Raw genomic sequence first — 20874 nt, 5'->3', positions numbered from 1 at the left:
ACAACAGAAGAAGACCACGTCAGGTTCCACTTCTGTCAGACAAGAACAGAAATCTGAGCCTGCACCGGGTACAGACTTACCGAAACTGGGCAGTTTATGACTAGAAATGTAGCCTGGTCAGATGAATCTCAATTTATGCTGAGGCACACAGATGGTAGGGTCAGAATTTGTCGCCAACAGCATGAATGAAAAAATCCAAGTGCCTGACATGAAAACTTCAAATGCACCTGAAAAATCTGCAGGAACTGAGTGATGCAATCGTGTCAACATGGAGCAGAATCTCAAAGGAATCTTTTCAACATCTTGTGGAATCCATGCCATGCCTGGCTTTAGAGCAAAACGGATAATAATGTGCTCAGTGAATGTATGTACATTATATATTGTTCGGTGTTTAAAATAATTTATAATCACCCGCTTACAGTGTCATCCGAATGAGGATGAGGTTCTCTTTTGAGTCTGGTTCCTCCAAAGGTTTCTTCCTCATACCATCTAAGGGAGTTTTTCCTAGCCACAGTCGCCTCAGGCTTGCTCACTAGGGATGATTTTGTCTAATATTTAGGATGTTTTTTTTTTGTTTCTTATGCTCTGTAAAGCTGCTTTGAGACAATATCTGTTGTTAAAAGAGCTATACAAATAAAATAGCATGATATTGAATTGAATAGATAGGGCTTAGTGGTCAGCACTGTTGCCTCACAGCAAGAAGGGTTCCTGGGTTCGGATCCCGGGTTCAAACAGGCAGGGGCCTTTCTGTGTGGAGTTTGCATGTTCTCCCCATGCCTGTGTGAGTTTACTCTGGGTCCAAAAACATGTACATTATGTTGACTGGTAATTCTAAATTGCCCATAGGATTGTGTGGTTGTCTGTCTATATGTGTGGCCCTGTGATGGACTGGTGACCTGTCCTGGTGTGGAGATCCCTGTGTCCCTAATTAGTAATAAAGTAGGTATAGAAAATGGATGGATGAATTGAATAGATTTATCTTGGCTTCATTTTGTTTCCAAAGCAAACAAGCAAAACAAAACAAACAAAAAACAAAACCAAAACAAAAAACACAGCAGGGGACTTTTTATGTAGACTTTTTATATCCACTGCAGACAAAAATAGATTTTTTTTTTAATCTGATATGTAAAAATTCTCTGTCATTTATAAGCTTTATTTAACACATTTTGAAAAAAATTAACAAACCTGCTTGTGTTATATATTCACTTGTAGGAAGAAAAGGTTCAACTGATGTTTCTTCTATCAAAAATAAAGTGTCTTTGGTTGCTATAATATAATATAATATAATATAATATAATATAATATAATATAATATAATATAATATAATATAATATAATATAATATAATATGCATGATCAATTGTGTTAATGAGTTCGCTAATTAATCTTATTCTCATTAATAACTCCTCGTGCTACATGTCTGCTGAATCTCGCGCGCTCCCTCTGCTGCCTGCTGCTGTCCAAAAACTTCATGTCTGCTCTTCCTGCTTCTTCTCCTCCTTCTTCTTCAGTGTGTGTGTGTGTGTGTGTGTACTGGGAACCGGACGGACGGATCTCGGGTCATCTGCAGCTGCGGCGCGCGCACGCGGAGGGCGCAGGAGGAGGCGGAGGGAAAAAAATGGCGGCCATCAACTAGACCAGGACACACGGGGACAAGTCGGAGAAGAAGATCCGAAATAGTGAGTAAAGCGGAATAAGCGGCTTCTAAAACGCGACAATCTGGAGAAAGCCACGGTGTGTTTGGTGGTCCGTGACGTGCTGACTCTATGTGTGTGTGTGTGTGTGTGTGTGTGTGCGCGCGCGCGTGCGTGTGTGTGTATGTGTTTGCGTGCTTTATTTGGAAATTGAAGCTCGACGTGAAAGACCTGCGAAGGTGCTCCTGTCTCTCGCTGTCTGCCTCTGCTTGTCTCTCCTTCTTTATGTTTTTCCTTTTCTGACCGAATGGTGGAGGTTAGCCTCGTGCTGGTGTTAGGTGAAGATCTAGAGAAGGTTGAGATGATCAGAGTATAATTAAAGTGAACCAGACGGAGAGCTTCCTGCTCGCTTCTTCTTCTTCTTCTTCTTCTTCTTCTTCTTGTTCTTCTTCCAACCCTCTATTTATAAACCTCACTAATGTGTGTGTTTTGTTTAGATCATCTAATGGACAAATGCTTGAGGTGTTTGGAGAAGGGATTGGTCCAAAAGAGCTTTATTTGACTGGTGTGTGTGTGTGTGTGTGTGTGTGTGAGGAAGAGAAGAAGGAGAAGCCATTGCGCTTCTTTTCTGCTCTTTCTCTCCTGTGGGATCGTCCATTAAGCGACAGTCAGTGTGGCTGGCATTGCTGCAGCTCCTCTCCACGTCCACACACACACACACACACACACACACACTCTCACTCACACACACTCTCTCTCTCTCACTCACACACACACACACACACAGTGAGTACAAAAAAGCCAATGTTCCTGCTCCCTGACGTTCAGCTTGAACACGATCTGGATGTTTTTCATGCACTCGCTCATGTGGATGGATGGAAGTGTAGGTGAAAAGTGAAGTGTTTGGACTTCCTCCTCCTCCTCCTCCTTCTCCTTCTCCTTCTTCTTCTTCTTCTTCTTCTGCTTCTTCTTCTTCCTCGTCTTCATCTCTGTCCGTCTCTGGCGTCTTTTTGGACGTGCTGTCAGGTACGGCATTATTCTCCGTAAAATGGAGGGAGGCGGATGAGTCTCCGAGGAGAGAAAGAAAGAAAGGAAGGAGGAGGAGTGAGACAGGAGAACAAAGGTTGACTTCTCTTCTCTGGCTTCTACTCTCGCTTGGACGAGGAACCTCACATAGTGAGCTGTTAGAGTAAATATTTTTCTTTTTCTGCTTTTATCATGGGTTTATGGTTCATTTGAGGTTTCGGATGAACTCAGATTCTTGTTGTTCTCGATGGATTTGTCCGTGTCTGTGTGTGTGTTAGAGTTGTAGTTCCCTTTTTTTCTTTTTTTTTTGAATAGAAGCCGCGACGATGGTTGTCACATTCAGCCGTGGATGAGAGGAGAATGTTAATGCAGCCACATTCATGCTAATGTTCTACCAGTAGTGGCCTTCACATCTCTTGTGAGAAGTTTTCAAAGTTCCTCTTTGTACTTTTGGAGATTTTAAACCTGATTTTGAGGTTTCTCCTTGATAATAAAAACTGTTTGTTTGGTTTTTTTTTTGAAGTGTTTATGGATATTAAAGATCCACCTCAGGTTCCTGTTATGTTCTTCATGTCATTTGAACATATTAGCATGGTGGTTAGAATGCATTTTTATTGCCCTTTACATTTCTTGACATGTGTTGTGAAGGTTTAAGAAGGTTTGGTCATTTATCACGATGTAAAAAGTGTTCTTTAAATCTTCCAGTATTACTTTGTAGTTCTCCCTATTAATTAACGCTTGTAGCGAGTTTTTGTAGATCCACACGCTAATTCTGACATGCATGAATGTTGCAGAAGTTCTTCGTTCTTTAGTGTGTGAAAAGTTTTGAAAAAATTCCTGCTTGTGTTTTGACCGATATTTAAAATCTCGCAATGGCGATTTTAGAGACTTTTCTTATCCCTAACAGCTTGAAACCTATTGAAGTTTTTTTTTGTTGATATCTTTCATACTCAGGTTCTCGCTATGTTCTCAGGCTAATCTCAACATGTTGGAATGGCTTTTATTGGTCTTTACTCATGTTTGGAAAGACATGAGGTTCTTGCTTGAGTTCTGGACATTGCATGATATTGCATATTGTTTAATATTGCATTGTTTAATATTGCAATTTATTACCAAAGAAATGGAAAAATACAGCTGAAGAGTGTCGTTTTACAGCATCTCAAATTCTTTATTTTTATCTTCTTATCTCTTCATTCTGCTGTTTTTGCCAGATAATGTGAATGACTGAAGGTGTGTGTGTGTGTGCGCACTTGCTTGCTTCTGCAATAACTCCGGTCAGTGTAGAAACCTGCTGACACTGAGATCACTGCGACAACTGAGGAGGACGAGCTTTTAAAATTCAAAATGGAGGATGTGTGTGTGTGTGTGTGTGAGTGTGGAAGCTAAAACTGACTTTTACAAATGAAACTTGATGCATGAGCTCACCTCAGACTTTGCATAAGACTTTTTCTGATAAGTATGCGTCTTAGATCGAGGAGTTTCGAGGTTCCGTATTGTCAAATTTAGGATTCAGATCTTTTGTGGTGTTGCTCTGTAGTACAGATGAGTGGAAACCTGGTGTCTGATACAGACAGCATTGGTGTTTACAATTAAAAATGTTGGTGTGTTGTCCATCTTAATTGGACCTGTCAGCCTACACACACACACAGACAACACACAACACACTTTGGTATGGTGTGTGTGTGTGTGTGTTGTGTCTCGTCAGCATAGCTTCATTCTGCCAACCTGCCAGTCCAGTTTGAACATGTTCTCCTGCAGCGTCTTCATGTCCCTCACCTGTGTTTATACAAAAGTGGAATTTCAGCAAGAGTGAAGCTGAATGGAGACATTAGAACAAGATCTAATGAGTGAGTGTTCCTCCTAGGTGAGGTCGCAGGAATGAGATTTTTTAGTTGTGTGCCTTTAGCAGATATCTTTCCGTTTCTTGAAGAACTTTTCCGTTTCTGAGAGATCTCTTTTTGGCCCACCTTGCCTGCACGGCATGATTAAATCTACACCCAAATTCTCAGTGATGTTCAGGTCAGGGAAGTGTTAGGGCCATTCCCAAAGCTTCAGCTTGCATGTCTTGAAGTAGGTCATGATGGACTTCTTGGATCCTTTTCCTTTTGTAGAAGCCAGACGCTTTTCAGCTTCAGTTACTGATGGTCACATTTGCTTCCATACTTTGTTGATATTTAAAGGCGTCCTTTCATATTTACTCTTCCATCAACCCATGCAATGTTTGCTGTGCCACTGGCTGCCACACTTCCTTAAGCATAATTGATTCGCCCCCAGGCTTAATTGTTGGCAAGGTGTGTTTTTTTTGTTTTTTCTTTTCAAACGTTCCTCCTCTTTCAGGAACAGGAGGAGTTCAGTTTTTATCAGGCCTCAGCACTTTTCCCCAAAATCTCTCTGGTTTGACGTACATAAGATAGGACTTTTGTGATTAGGTTATTCCTTCTGATGACTCTTCCATGCAGATCTTGTTTCGACAAGCAGTGTGATTTGGGGATTTTTGCCTTTGCCGTTCTGTCCAGCATGCGTGTTGGTCTATCTTGAGTCTTCTTGGTCTTGTAGATCTTGTCCTGCCTTCCTCAGCTCCCTTTAACTGCTGTTACTCAATGACATTTCAGACAGTGGAAACTGCAAGATCTACATGCTTTGATACCTTTTTATAGCCTTCCTGTGCTTCGTAAGCTTCAATTACCTTCATTTCCAGATCCTCAGTCAGCTGTGTAGAAAAGCCAATGTTTGTTGAGTGTTTGCACAAGATTTGACGAGTCCGAGAGTTTATTACGCTTTGGAGCTGACTCTTCCTAATGACAATAGGACCTGAATGATGAGTCTTAACAAGTAACTTTTGTTAAGTGCATTTAAGGAATACTTTTTTTCTAACAATGTATAATTTGGTTTGAGACTGTGTGTGTGTGTGTGTGTGTGTATGTAAGAGAGAGAGAAAGAGAGAGAGAGAATAAATTATTTTGTAAATCATTTTGTATGTGTATACGCTCCTGTGTCTGGCGCGCTTTGATGACATCATCATTCTGCTCTGCATCTGGACGTTAAACAGAGACAGGAGGTGATGGAAACACATGACTGTTCTTTTGTGTATGTGTGTGTGTATGTGTGTGTGTGTGTATGTATGTATGTGTGTGTGTGTGTGTGTGTGTGTGTGTGAGGGCCTGGAAAAGCTAAAAAGCTGTGTTATGTAACTGAATGATAGCCAAAGGTTCACTTTCAGTGCTGACCCACATGTTCACTAATCCTGAAACAACCACAGAAACATGGTAGATCTATAGAATGTGCATTTGTAATAAATCTTAAATATCACTTCTTAATTTGCAGTATGTGTAGCATCATGCTTACACCCGAACTCTCTCATTCAGTCATTGTTTGGTTTTTTTCTTCAGAAGGATGAATGAAGTGTGTGTAGCACCGAAGTGATTTCCCACAATGCACCCTGTCTCGCAGTCGGTCGACCGTTTCGATCGGCTTTTGTGTCGTTCTACTCCTCAGAGGTTCTGGAGATCTTTATTTTGTGTGTGTGTTAGCATGAGCGGCACTTGAGTGAAACTTGTGCTACTTCGTGACCTTAACATCACCAGTCACCTGGCAACAGATCTCTGGAAATTACATAATTACAATAAATATTATAAAATATTTAAATAAATATTTTATAATATATAAATATTTATCCATAGCTAAATATTTCTCCAGAAACTTTATACTGTGTCGTGTTTTGTTGTTAAATAAATCGGTATAAAAATTAGTATGCAAATTAAGGCGTCCTACTTTTAAATAATTTGATCTAGTTTACCGGCAGTTAGCTAACCACCCTAGGTACACCATATGGCCAAAAGTAAGCAGACACCTGACCATCATAACCATTTGTGGTTCTTCACCCAACCTGTTGTCACAAAGTTGAAAGCACACAACTGTATGCTATAGCTTTTTGATTTGTCCTTCACTGGAACTAAGAGGCCTACACGCATACCAGCATGACCATGCTTCTGTCCACTAAGTGAGCTCCATGATGGCATGTTTGGCTAAAATTTAACTAGAAGAACTGGAGTGTCCTGCACAGAGCCCTGACTCTAACTCAACTCCACTGAAGACCTTTGGGATGAACTGGAATGCTGACTGCAGCCCAGATCTCATCATCCAAAATCTCAATGCTTATGTCACTGAATGAACTCGAATCTAAAAGCCAAGCTCCAAAATGTAGTGGAAAGCCTTCCCAGAAGAGTGGAGGCTATTATAACAGCAAAAGAACTAAAATCTGGAATAAAATGTTCTGTGGTAATGTGTCCACATACCTTTGACCACAGAGTGCAAGTTTGTAATGATATTTATACATGGCTATTTGAGATGACCAGTCAGCATGAGTGTTTCCTAATTTGCATATTATTTTTATACATTTTATCTGGTTTTATCAGAACAGTAATATAATGAAGTAAGTAAATGACCTATACCATCAACAACTTTGACAGGGACTGGGGTTGTGGACACTCCACATAAGTAGATACAAAACTTAGCTAGGTGTTGATATGGTGAATTTCTTCCTAAGCAGACTTTGTTATTTTGTCTTGGCCCAAATCTGTGGTCATTTTGAAATATTCCAAGCTGCTCTAAACGTTTTGGAGTTAGTTGATTTTGTGTTCATTTTAGAAGTTGTAAATTCTCAAAATCCTGCAGGGACGGAGGAAAATAATTCGTTTCAGGGAGGTCATTCTGTCGTGGATTGTTTTCCAATAACTGCATGTCACCAAGTTATTTACTCCTTAGTTAATAATGTATTATTTCGTACAGATTATTTGAAATCATGTGTTTTGGTGAATTTTATTAAGTTGTCTTCTTAAGTTAAGTGAAATTCTTTCTTCACATATCCCATCCTTGGGGGTTGGGGTCAGAGCACGGGGTCAGCCATGATGCAGCACCCCTGGAGCAGGGTGGGATGGGGACCTTGCTCAAGGGCCCAGCGGTGGCAACTTGGCTGTGCTGGGGCTTGAACCCTGATCTTCCAGTCAACTTCCCAGAGCCTTAACCACTTGAGCTACCACCACCTCTATTACAGTGTAAATACAGTATACTGAAGATCTTTACGGTCCTGTGAACTTTTTGGTAAGATCACGAAAAGGAGAAGTGAGAACACGAGCGTGAACAGGGAGAACACAGAGAGAGAACGTTCTCCAGATAATCAGATCCATGATCTTCGACACCACCACGATGTAGGATGTCGAGTTTGCAGTGTGAAAAAGGAAAGTTATAACTGCCTACAATATCTGGATATCTAAAAGCTTAAAAATAGGGAGAATACTTTTGTTTCCTGGTGTGTGTTAGCATTAGCAGGCCCCTGATTCATAAAATGTGAGGGTGAGAGGAGAGACAGGCAAGCTGAGAGCTGATCAGGCTGTATGTGTGTGCGTGTGTGTGAGAAAGAGAGAGAGAGAAAGAGATGTTTTTATCTATGTATTTGACTCCAGAAGTATTGGCACCCTGGGTACCGATAATTATGAGGTGGTTTTGTTATATCTGCATTTTGAATCATTTTTCTTAACTTACTTACTTTTTCTTAGAATGGATTTGTTCCAATTATAGGTTAGATTTAGATTTGATCCATTGTTCAGTGTGGGATTATGTTCGTTAACCACAAGGACTTATTCCACTAAAGCAACAGCATAATTTTACTGATGTTGCCAATACTTGTTGGTCTAACTGTGTTTAGGATTATTAAGGAAACTAGTGGCACATAAAATGCAGGAGAACAAGCATATAGACACATAGGCATGAAGAATAAAATTACACAGGGGTATTCTCTCTCTCTTTCTCTCTCTCTCTCTCTCTCTCTCTCTCTCCCTCTCTCTCTCTCTCTCTCTCTCTCACAGATTTCCATCATTACTTTAAACATCTGCTTTACTGATAGCTGCAGATTTTATTATGTAGTGATGAACATGCTCACTTGTCTAACAGGACATGTAGAGTCCGAGAGTCACACATTTTTTGCACCTAGACATTTTATCTTAAAATGATGACATTTGTGACTGAGCAGGGGAGGGGTTAATGGGGTTTGATTGCAGGATTGATATGTAAACTATACTGGATAGTCAATAGCGGTGTTTCGGTAACTTCGGTGTTTATTTGGGGTCGTGATATTCGCATGAAAACCGTATTGAAATCTCAAACACAGGCATGCAGGTCACATGCAGGTTATGCTAAATTCAAGGCAATAGGTTTCTATTACCTGTTAGATATGCTAGCCTCCTAGCCTCCAGTGTGAATAGAAAAAAAAGAAGCAAAATTAAAAGGCTAAAAACTGAGCTGTTGTAAGAAGCAAAATGGTAGTTAAAAGTAAATATTTAAAAAGGTAGAGAAACGATATAAAATGGTAGGAAGACTGAATAATAAAAAAGGAATAAATGACGGGGAGATCAGTGTTTCTTAGATGAAATGCAGACAAGATGCTGTGTGCAAAATTCTTTGCGCTTCTTGGTGTCGGTGAATGGAGAAGTGGTGCGAAAACAAGCCTTCCTTTCAGAGAGAACAGCAGCGTTCTGTAGGAGAGGAACCTTCACCTCTCTCACTTCCTCTACACAGCCAAAAGACCTGCTGATCTCCAAACCGATTAAACATTGAACAAGTTCACTCGCCGCTTTAGCATTAATGAATTCACTCTGCCTTCAGCTGGAAAAGGAACAGTTCGGCTCTGATAATAAATTATTAGAAGCATTACTGATGTAGCACCTTTAATTTCCAATAAAATGTCAAGGCAAAAACATTCAACATGGCTCTAAGAGCTAAGATTTAGCCTTTTGTTACTAAATAAAAATTTGGTAGAAATGACCGGGAGGTGTGTCTGGAAGTTTTGGGGGGGTTTTTTTGGACTTGATAGCCAAAGCTGTATGAGAAAGTCTTAATGTTAGCAAAGCTGAGAGTTTTTCCCGCTCATTGACTAGCGCTCATTTCCAGTCCACACAGTTCTGAGTTTCTGTTCTCACATGGCTTCTGAGGACTGTCTCGAGGTTCACTTTTTTGCTCTGTTGTTTTTGAAACTACACGCTGCCACCGAGCCTAATCACACACATCAAAAACATGCAGAAATCGGCTACAAAAGTGCATTGTATTTCCACAGACATGTCAAACTCCACTCCCACAGACTCACCGAAGTATAGATAAAAAAAACAACAACAAAAAAAAAACAAAGACAGCATGGTCATGATTTTATTTGTGACAAAAAAATAAAAGGTGACTGATTACAGCAACTGAATTGAATATTAACCATGGCACCAACAAAGCAACAAAATTAACTTAGTCTTTACAAAATATAGAGGTCATGTTCACATAAGCTCTACACACAGCATCGTTCAGTTTCTATAGCGTTTCCAGCTTATAGCAGAACTTCTCATATCTCAGATCATGAATTCAGAAAGCTTTAAACTATTACTGAAAACATTTCGGTTTAAATACCTGCACACTTCATTTTCATTATTTATTTGTTTATTTTTTTCTACATTGATTAGCCATACATTTAAACCAGTGACGACTGACATGCATAACTTTATCTTGTTACAGCGAGACCTGTCATGGGGTGGGTTATAGAAGACAGACAGACAGACAGATACTTAATCGATCCCGAAGGAAATTCCAGATGTTAGTAGATGTTTTGGAATCTGAGTGACTTTGACAAGGGCCAAATTGCGATAGCTTAATGACTGGATCAGAGCATCTCCAAAACAACAAGTCTTGTGGAGTGTTTCTGGTATGCAGTGGTTAGTACTTACCATAAGTGGTCCAAAGAAAGACAACCAGTGAACAAGTGACAGGGACATGAGTATACCTACAAATGTGCCTCAAATGGACATAGGTGCTTCAGGAAAGGACCATGAAGAAATGGTGTAGTCTGATGAATCAGATTTCCTTTTACATCATGTAGATAGACATGGCTTATCTGGGGTATAGATGGCACCAGAATTTACTGGCAAGCCTGCAAAGGCAGTGTGATGGTCTGGAAAATGTTCTGGGAAACCTTGGGACCTGACATTCATGTGGATGTTACTTTGGCACGTACCAGTTACCTAAGCATTGTTGCAGACCATGTACACCCATTCATGGCACCGGTGTTTCAGCAGGAAACAAGTCCGATCCATGGAAATCCCTCCTCACGACTTACAGGACTGAAAAGATCTGCTGCTGCTGACGTGTTGGTGCAAGATTCCACAGCACACCTTCAGAGGTCTTGCGTTGTTTTCACAAAACGCAAAGGCGACCTACACAATATTAGGCAGGTGGCTTTAATGTTACGACTGATCAGTGTGTGTAATATTTGTTTAGGAACAATATGCGAGTCTCTAGGATCTGGATTTGAATTTTTATGAAAATGAAGTTCTGTAATCGTGTCCACGACCTTGAACTTTAAATTTGAACTTTATTGTGAACGTATCATAAATGTGTGTCTCGGGTTTAAAACTTATTCTAAATTTGTGCACAGAAAAAAAAAAAAAATCTAAAAAGCTAGTTCCAGTTAAAGCGAGGTGAATGTTGCGGCAGTGTGTAGCGCGGTAGGTTAAAATAAAAAACGCTCAGCATGCAGACCTAAGACACGTGAACCTTTTTTTCCATAGTGTCTGGTTAGTATGTGACTGAAACACACACCTCTGCAGTTCTTGGGAAGGGTTTCAGTGCTATGGTGAGACATCCTACCAGCTGCTGTGGTTTCTTAAATACCATGAAACTCAGTGCTTTCTTTCATTCTCTCCTCACTCGCTGTTTTCTGTTGTCTCTTATCTAACTTTAATTTAGAGATTTATGAAATCCAAACAAACAAAAAAAAAACCCACAGAAATGTTCAGATTGATTGAGTTTTTTGGTGATGCAGTGCACTAGGGTTTGTCTATAGTGATGTAATTAGACGCCACATATTTGCTAAAGAAGTTTGGTGGTTTGGGACGCAGCCAGAGGGAGTGACCTGCTGTCACTGTAATGGAGCATCACTGTGGCTTTGCTAAAGACTAAGCTTACTAACTAACTAGGTCAACCTGGGTCATACTGTTTAGAGAAACTATTTGGTGTGTGTGTATATATAATGTGTGCAGGAAACACATTGCAAGAGTGTGTGGTGTGTGTCTTTTGTTGATGTCATCTTGATGCTTGGAGAGGAACTCATAGGCACATGTTTATATTTATCGATCAGTTTCCAAGATGGATTTCGTTCACTGTTCCTTCATCTTCTATAAAACATTTGAACATTTTGTAGTCTAAATGTCGGAGATGTCTAGAGCGTTCCTGTCTGAAGTTGTGCACTTGCGATACGATGTAGCTAACAAGTCATGTATGCTAATAGCCACCAGTGTAGCATGGTGCTCTAAATGTGTTGCTTCATATAACATTTTCTTTTTTAAATAAGTGAAAGATCTCCAACTCAATCGTTTATCTCCATCCAGATCGCTTCTAACGTGCAAACTCTACCTGTTAGAAATGCAAAGCGACCAATAATTAAAGTTGATCATTAAACCAGCGTTAACAAAGACGCTTTCCTTTCGATTCCTTTCGCCTTGAATCACGGTAAGGGAAACGCGACTTTAAGTTCCTCTCACGTTCTTGAGCAGAACATTTTGGAGAACTGAGCTCTGCTTCTCCTCCACCGCTGTCTGTTTAAAACAGATCCTCTGTGAAGGAAGATGTTGAATCAACACCATTTCTGCTTTCACAAGCACCAACGTGGAGAGAGAGAGAGAGGAAAAAAAAAAACAACAGGCGGATCGGAAGATCTTTGCTGAGGTTACTCCATGCCATGTGTGTAATAGGATAGCGAGCTTCAGGGAGGGAGTGTGGAGGAACAAAAAAAAAGGAACAAGGCCCTCTTCATAGCCTTGAGGAGCACAAAATGGTGGACAGATGAATGTTAGCGGTGCTGAAATGGACTCGCTCTGAAGCGGAACAGGCTGAGGGTCACCTCCACTCCTGTTATACAGATCTGTTTAAGCAGTGTTCCTGTCAGGAGAAAGTGCTGTGTGGAGATGGAAATCAGTCTGAGCAGATTAAACAAATCACATTCACCAGGAAGGAATAAGGACAGCTGTCTTCTAAAGAGCTTTATTTTTTTTTTGTTGAGCAAATCTGAAGGCTCGTGTGTTTCCAGCGTTCACTGGATGAAAGCACCATTAATGTTTTACCACAGACTGGGTGACAATACCGTTCAAAACTGCTGTATATCTGCATCGCTACGTTCCGTGCATTTCCTGGTGGAGAGCTTGCTTTCTCACAATGAAGAGACTGGTGTTTGCTTGAGGCTTTTAGAAATGGGGAAAAATTCTTGTTTTTTTTTGTCAGTTGATAAATGAATGGATAGATGGATGGGTTAATGAGACCGTGAAGTTAATTACATTATTATAGCTTGTACCACAGCCCGGTTGAATTCTCCGATTTGACTGGTTGGTTGGATTTCTTTTTGTTTACCAGGACACTAGTTCCAGCTGTAACATGACCAATAAGTTTATATTAATGTGTTTGTTCGTTTCTATAGTAACAGCTCATTCAGAGAGTCGTATGACGAACGTGGTACATAATCAAATTAAATTATTTTTTTTTAATGATTTAAAAATAAGATGTTTACAAATTGTCTTGTTGGAGTCCCAGGTAGGCCGTGCAGAATTTCCCAGCATGGGAAGGTGTTCAGGACAGACATCTGACTTCATCTGACTTCATCTGGTTTCTTGGTAAAATTTGTTATGTTTAAAGAGAGAGAGAATGTAAATGATAAAAGGAACAGACTTGTCTCTCAGATGTTCCACAACATGAAAATATAAATCATTAAAATGTATTTGTGTGTTTATTAATTAACATAGTTCTTCGGGCAGTACAAGGGGAATAACATGGTCTTATTGTTATATAAGACTATAAGGTCAGGGAATATGTTATTCCCTAATGTTGATTATTTTAATGTAACACCATTTCCCCAAGTGTTTTACTCCTCTTTTATCCATTATAGGTACTTTTATTGCTGTGAAACATCCCCAAAACAAGTACGATCATGTCCTTTTGTTCTGCAAGCCATAAAAAGTCATTCCCTTACCAGCCTCACCTTTATTTTCCTCTCTCATATCATTGAGAAACTCCACTGTTTTTTTGTTTTTTTTTGACATTTCCTGTATTTGAAAACTCGAAAGCTTTAACTGTTAAAACTTCTGACACTGGAGACTCCTTCCATATAGGATAAATAGACCGGGTTCCTGAGGTTAATGAGCATGATTTTCAACCAGTGGAAAGGAAGTGCAGTCCAGGTGCTTGAGGTCACAATGTGGGGAAATTTAAACAGGAAGTGTTTTTCCACAGAAATGATTCTTTCAGGAAACTCTGCAAGCGGATGTCATCAAAAAACGCATGCACAAACCATCACATTAATCCCGCCCCTCAACCTCTTTCAGTCTCGGGAGAGAAATGTGTCTTCATTAGCAGAAGTAGAACTGATACATTCTTTTAATGTTTTCTTTTTTGTGCGTCTGTGTGTGTGCCTGCATACGTGTGTGTGTGTGTGTGTGTGTGTTGGTGCTTCATTCAGATGTTGTATCTGGTTAATGGTTGACCCAGTTCAGGTCTGCTGCCATCTGCTCTGAAAGGGATTTGCTGGGGGAAGCAGAAGATTACAGCAGATACAGCAGGAGGGCCAGGACACTGGCTTACAAATATTAGAAGATCTTGAATGTTTTGTAGACTTTCAGACCATTGGTTTTGCTTAAGGAACTAAAATTACAGCTCTTTTCCATTAATCTCCTGATTCATCAAGGCACTTTTAACAAGGTTTTTTTTGCTGTGTTATGTTGAGATAGCGTATGCATGAAGAAAAAGATGTAGCGTATTCATGAGGTCTAGGGTGATATCCATGAAGGTGTCTTATTGCTCTGAAGGGGTTAATCCCAGTATTTCGAGCTTTGGCTTTTTGTTGGTACCACTGTTTAGGTTTCTAAACCTTGGTTAGTCCCAGACTAAGTGCTCTAACTCCTATCCAGTCCCAGGGTTTTTAAGACTAACCTTATGGAACCATTAATTTATTCTATAGACAGCTATAGATACATTTTCTTGAAGAATATAAGTAAGCAGTGGTGTACATATTCAGAAGTCAAGTGACAGGATCCTGAATTTAATGATGCAAAGGCTTCAGTTTGCATGGGTAAATCACATCATGCAAAGTCTGTCTGGTCTTGCTATATGCAGTATGCACTTATCCTAGGTCAAATTTTATGGGTTTTTTTTGCATTTTTAGGACATAATTTTAGTACACCTGGTTTAAACCATTTTTTCTAAATGTACAGAAGAAGATCTGCAAGTAGGTGAAGTAAAGGTCAGTCTTAAAGAACCGTCTCAAACCAATCTCAAAACCTCTCTGATTTATTTTGTAGAAACACAGTCACAGTTCTCCCCAGTCACAGTTCTTCCCAGTCACAGTTTCCTACATTATGTCCACAGTTACAGGCACATTTTTTTTAAACTTTAGGTGTTTTAGCATCAACGTTTCAGAGAAAGAAAGGATCTGGAAGACTTGGTCTAAAGAAACATCTGATGAGTCAAATTTTTAAATGGTTTTTGACCAAACTACTAAGTATAGAGTGTGTGGTGTGTGTGTTATCTGCTGATGATAGTTACCAAGTCCATGAAGGATTTTTTATTTTTTTAGATTAGTTTTGTTGGAATGCAGTTTTATCAGGATGAATAGTTCTTTGGTTACTCATCAATGTAACAAGCCAAAGTTGTTGTCTTGAAAGTGTTCTGCCTCCTCGAACTGTGATTTAACTGGACGAAACACGGTTAAAATGTAAACGACTGGACTGAAAACGGATTTTTGGCCGTAATTAAAGGAGACTGGGTCTGGGATTTCTCTGTGCAAACCTTCTGAAGGATTTCAAATTCAAGGTTAGAGCAATTTGAATGACAAATAATAACTGAAGGTGTCCCACACCTTGATAAAAGAAGGACATCACATAGAACAAGGTGACCTGGAAGATTCGCAAGATAGGGGCGTGTCTAGCTCCAGTGACTATAAAGTGACTACACACTTATGGAAATTATGGTTAAAGATTCTGACCATGAACATGAGAACTTCCTGTGTGCAGAAACAGAATAAATGTACTGTAGAAGTTATCCGTGCGAGGAGAAGAAGCTCATTTTTACAGTTTACATTGTATGATGGATGAGGTCCATGATCTGTCCAGGTTCTACAGAGAATAGCTAGAAGTTAAGAACCATTTTGTTCCTTCAGAATTAGAGACAGATGTGTTATTCTTCTCAATGATGATCAACCTCAGACTCATGCAGCAACTGTAATGATGGTGAAGAACATAATGATTAAGCACTCCTATTTACCGGGAAAAATCATGTTCTGACTAAAACCAAAGCAACACTCAAGAAGGCACAGTCATGATCTGTGGATGTTTTGCTGCCAATCCTGATGCATTTAACCAAAACGTCTCAGATCAACTCCATTACAGCGTGTTGAATCAGCAGATTGTTGAATAAATCTTCGTTCTTCTTCAAGATAATAATCAAAGTTGACGCACCTCCGGGTTGTGTAAGAACTTGATAAAGCAGTATGTGAAGGACAGTTGAGTAGAACAAGCTGAACTGGACAAGTCAGAAGCGTTCCAGTGATTTCCGCCTTAACTGGGGAAAAAAAAACAAAAAAAACCCTACAAACAAATGTTTGGATACAAGTCTAGAACATGCTGGTTATAAACAGTTTTAACTCTCTGCTGGCTATTTTCATTGCTCTTCGTAATATTTATTAGTGCTGCTGCTTTCATATTATTGTGTGACGTTGCATGTCTGGATGAACCACACCAGAACATTGTCCTTCAGCTGGCGATTATTTTCTTGAGAAGTTGATTAGATGTGTGTTAAAGCTCAGCTCCCTGTGACTGCGAATCTCCATCCACATGATGTCAAATCTGTGTGTAGTGTGCAACAGAGTGGACTAAAAACCTCTGTGACTTAATCAGCTTACCCTCCTGTTCGTGTTTGTGCTTAACAATGTGCTGATCCATCGCCTCACACTAGCGTGTTGCATTTCTATACTGCATCATTTCTTTTCCAAATCACGTCAGTAGTGACCAGAAAAAAATATTTTCAGTCTGTCGTTTTGGTCTCATTCTTTTTGCTTTATTTATATTAAAATATGATTTTGGTCATTCAATTGGAATTGAAGTTTTGTATTCGTGTTATTTTCGTCTTGGGTCTTATCACTGTGTATTAACTACTTGGTGATTTTCCTGTTCCTGTTTTTATTTAAAAGCATGTGTGAGACAGGTCTGAAAGGTAAAATTTGACCTGAAGTGATTGAGACCGCGATGGCCAGAAGAATGAGCCGATGTGGATAAACTAGTTGGTTGCTTACCACATGGCAAAATTCCAAAACACTTGCTACGTACCACAATGGTTGGTGTTTACCACATGACAATAAACAAATTTTATTGTAACAGCATTTTTACAGTAGACATTGACTGGGCCTGAATGGACAGGTATGGATAAGAGCCACAATTGTAAACTATGATATTATTAGGATAATGCTGTTGTCATTGTGTGGACCAGTGGGTGTTTCTAGTCCCACCTAGTTTGATTCAGGAGATAACGAGAACATACAGTATGATGGTTAATGTATGGAGCTGTGCCGTCTCTTGGAAACGAAAATAGGTTTCTGTCTAAATCTGTTAAAACTGTGTCTTTTAAATTTGTCATTTTGGAAGACTTTTCCTCCTTTCAGAAAAGATCTGAAATAGAATCTGTAAGAAAACTGGAACCGTTGACCATCCAAAGAACTGTTCAGGAACCTTCAAGTGATTTGGTGTAGCGTTTACTGAGAGAACCATTTTAGATTTCTTTTTACAGCAGCCGTAGTAGTGTATCATTACAGTTCTATCTCTCTCTGTCTCGTTGCTCCTCACCCCGGCGCTGCAGATGTTTTTGAGCTCTGGAGAGAAAAAAGGACGTTTCAGGCATGCTTTGCATTTTTAGACCCTCTCGTGGAGCCGAGCTGGCACTTTCCTCCTCCAGCCTGCAGAAGATTTATTTATTTATTTTTTTTTAAAGAAGCGATTGTCCTTGAGAACCTGCTCAGAGACTGTGTTTGTGCTCTGTGTTTAATCCTGAGATGGGTTGAGGTTTCGTTCTGACATATAAAATGGCCAAGTCAGGCTGGCAGAAGTGAAGCGTTTCTGCTGAGCTGTGTGTTTGTAGGACACATTTTTTTGTCAGCACTTCTCCAGAGGAACATCATTCTTTATACATACCACATCATTAGCATTTGCATTAGCATCTGTCTTTTCTACGTGTATCGTAGCTGAATAGACTTCAGGGATATGAGGTTATAACCAATGGACTGAGATTTCACCAGAGACTTTGCGCACACACACGCACACACACACACACACACACTCACACGGCTGACTCTTAAAATGGCTGCTGTCCTTGAATCTCGAAGGACCTGCACTGCTCTTCACTTGTCATAGCAACAAAGACTTGGGAAATTTCTCCCTTATTAGTCATTAGCAGTTAGCTTAACATGGCACCGAGGAAGATGGTCCTCATGATTATTTTCATCTTCAAGTCCTTTGTTGTCACACACGCAGAGAAACACCTTCTTTGACGCCATTTTGGAGCCAGAAGGTGGGGACATAAGATGGACAATGAATAAAAAAAATGCTGTGGCTTTGCATTTTAGTTGTAGCTATCAATTTTATTGTTGGAATGATGGGAGACCATCTGCATTACATGGTCAAAAGTATATGGACATCACATCCATACATGGTTCTTCCCCAAACTGTTGGATGTACACAGTTTTATATGTTGCCTTTGTTTGCTGTAGGTTTACAGTTTGCCTTCATCGGCACTAAGATGCCCAAATCTGTTCCAGCATGACAATGCCCATGTGCACAAAGCGAGCTCCATGAAGATCCCTCGACCCCACTGAACACCTTTTGGGATAAACTGGAACACTCTCCAGGCCTTCTCATCCAACATCAGTGCCTGACCTCAATAATACTCTTGAGGCTGATTGAACACAAATCTCCCCACAGATATGTTCCAAGATCTAGTGGAGGTTATTATAAGAGCAAAGAGAGACTGAATCTGGAGTGGGATTGTTCAACCATTTTAGCCATATTGTGTAACCAGAAGTTACTGCTATCTCTGCTGTTCAGTTTCTGATTAGTCCAGCTTCGTAAAAGCACTTAGACTTTTCAAAATTTCTTTCAGAGGCACCAAATTACACCATTTGTACATGCTAGTTTGAGCGCGCTAACAATCCTAGTAAAAAAGCACATAAATAAGAGTTATACAGTGTAATCGTTTCCCATGACTCACTGACTGAATTATTCCTTAGAAACCACTCTACACACTAGAAAGTTTTAAAAAGAAAGTAGGAGAAAGTGCTCTCTGTCCATCAGTTCCCGGGCGTGACCTTGGTGTGTCTGTCCCAGTGAAGGGGGTGTGGCCTCTGTGCCTGTCAGTCCCTGTGAAAGGGGTGTGGCTTCTGTGTCTGTAAGTTTCACTGAAGATGACATGGCCTTTGTACCTGTCAATATCAGAGAAGGAGGTGTGGCCTCTGTACCTGTCAGTCACAGTGAAGGAGGTGTAGCCTCTGTGTCCGTCAATCCCAGTCAAAGAGGCCTTTGTGGCTTTTGTGTTCGTCAGTCCAAGTGAAGGTGGCATGGCTTCTGTGTCTGTCAATTTCAGTGAAGGAGGCGTTGCCTCTGTGTCTGTCAGTCTCAGTGAAGGTGTCATGTCCTTTCACCAAGAGAGCAGTATGAAGTGAGTAAAACTTGAGTTTGATAAAGTTTTTAAATAAAGTTAATGTTTCACACACACACAAACACTGTTCCGCATGCTGTTTTTATTTTGTTCCCAGCTCCACATTTCCTCTGACCTTCACTCATCACTCAGCCTTGGACCACTTGAGCACAGAGTCCTTCACTCGCTGTCCTTGACTATAAGAAACGCTGCACTTCTGTTTATCAGCCGTCAAGTCGGTTTGCCTTCGAGGTCTGGAGTGTGTGAGGTTCTGGAATAAGAATGGATCAGCGTGTTGTTTCTACAGATTTCAAGGCCTTCTGTGGAATTGCACCCTTGCTCCAAATCATAGCCAGGCTGCGCATCACAGAAAAACATAAAAATATGTTTTTTTAAGCATTGATGTGTGTTTGTAGATCTTTAATACCTATTTATACTAATTTGTGCTTATGACAATACTGTGATATTGTTTGCCACACATCTCTCACTTACACTATTACTGTATTGTACTATCATGTCGAATAACTATCCGCAGTATCTCCGATTTCATTGTTAAGAGAGCGTGGCTGAGTAAAGCTTGCATAAGATACAGCTTTACCAATCGTATGGCAACAGCTCACCCTTTTTGTTATATTTAGTTAAAGTACAAAATACTTTTCTATAACAGCAAGTTTGATATAGGCCCAGCCTGAAAATCACCAAACTTAATCAAATGTGATAAATAGTTTATTTGTATGGTGCTTTTAACCTTGTGCATTGTCACAAAGCAGCTTTACAGAAACATTTAAATTGTGGATATTAACTTGAAAATGTATGAACGTATCCCTAATGAGTAAACCAGAGGCAACAGTGACGGAGAGAAGCTCCCTTAGATGATATGAGGAAGAAACCTTGAGAGGAACCAGACTCAAAAAGGAATCCATCCTCATCTGGATGACCTCAGAGAGTGTGATTTGTAAAAAATTTCCCTTCTAAAACTGTTCCACTTGGTGAAAAAAAGTACAGTTGTGTAATCAGGAAATTCATTTTATTTTTTTAACTTGAAGTCTATTTTGTTCATTGATGGAGACTTGAATGAAAAACTGTTCGTGGCAATAAATTTCCTCACGGAATGTGTTATGAAGCATGCCACTCCAATTCATTTAGACCAAAACAACACATTTGATGGAAACGGAAGTGCCCATTTCAACAGAGCAATCCTCCTGTAAAGTATGGGAACACTTTACATTACACCGTGTTGTGTTTTCATACGAGAAATATATTTAGATTTGTAATAAATCAGGAGTGGTCAGTGTGAGAGACAGTGGAAGCTCTGTGCTCTGGCTTGAACACACTGCTTATTAAGTGTATTGAGTTGTACTCAATGACTGTATACGTGTGTTGACGTTCTACTAGTAGTTTCAAAGTAAACCTGAAATGTCTCTGATGCCTTCTAGTGGCCAGTTCCCATGTTAGTGAATGGACA

The 20874-nt window shown here is 39.9% G+C and overlaps 1 protein-coding gene across 4 annotated transcripts in view; it reads left to right on the top strand.

Annotated features, from left to right (window-relative positions):
• Positions 1-1521: 1521 nt before the first annotated feature.
• znf462 (zinc finger protein 462) overlaps positions 1522-20874 on the top strand; it is a 37713-nt gene continuing 18360 nt past the window's right edge. For 2 of the 4 annotated variants that reach the window (XM_058415198.1, XM_058415194.1), the window contains exon 1: positions 1522-1679. The gene's annotated coding sequence lies outside the window, so the exon portion shown is untranslated. Of the gene's footprint in view, positions 1735-2626; positions 2824-20874 lie in introns of those variants that run through there. The other 2 variants (XM_058415197.1, XM_058415195.1) reach the window with 2 other exon arrangements.

Source organism: Hemibagrus wyckioides, linkage group LG18 (assembly GCF_019097595.1).
Source record: "Hemibagrus wyckioides isolate EC202008001 linkage group LG18, SWU_Hwy_1.0, whole genome shotgun sequence".
Lineage (NCBI taxonomy): Eukaryota > Metazoa > Chordata > Actinopteri > Siluriformes > Bagridae > Hemibagrus > Hemibagrus wyckioides.
The sequence above is the reverse complement of the archived record's forward strand: the minus strand, read 5'-3'. Positions and strand labels throughout refer to the sequence as shown.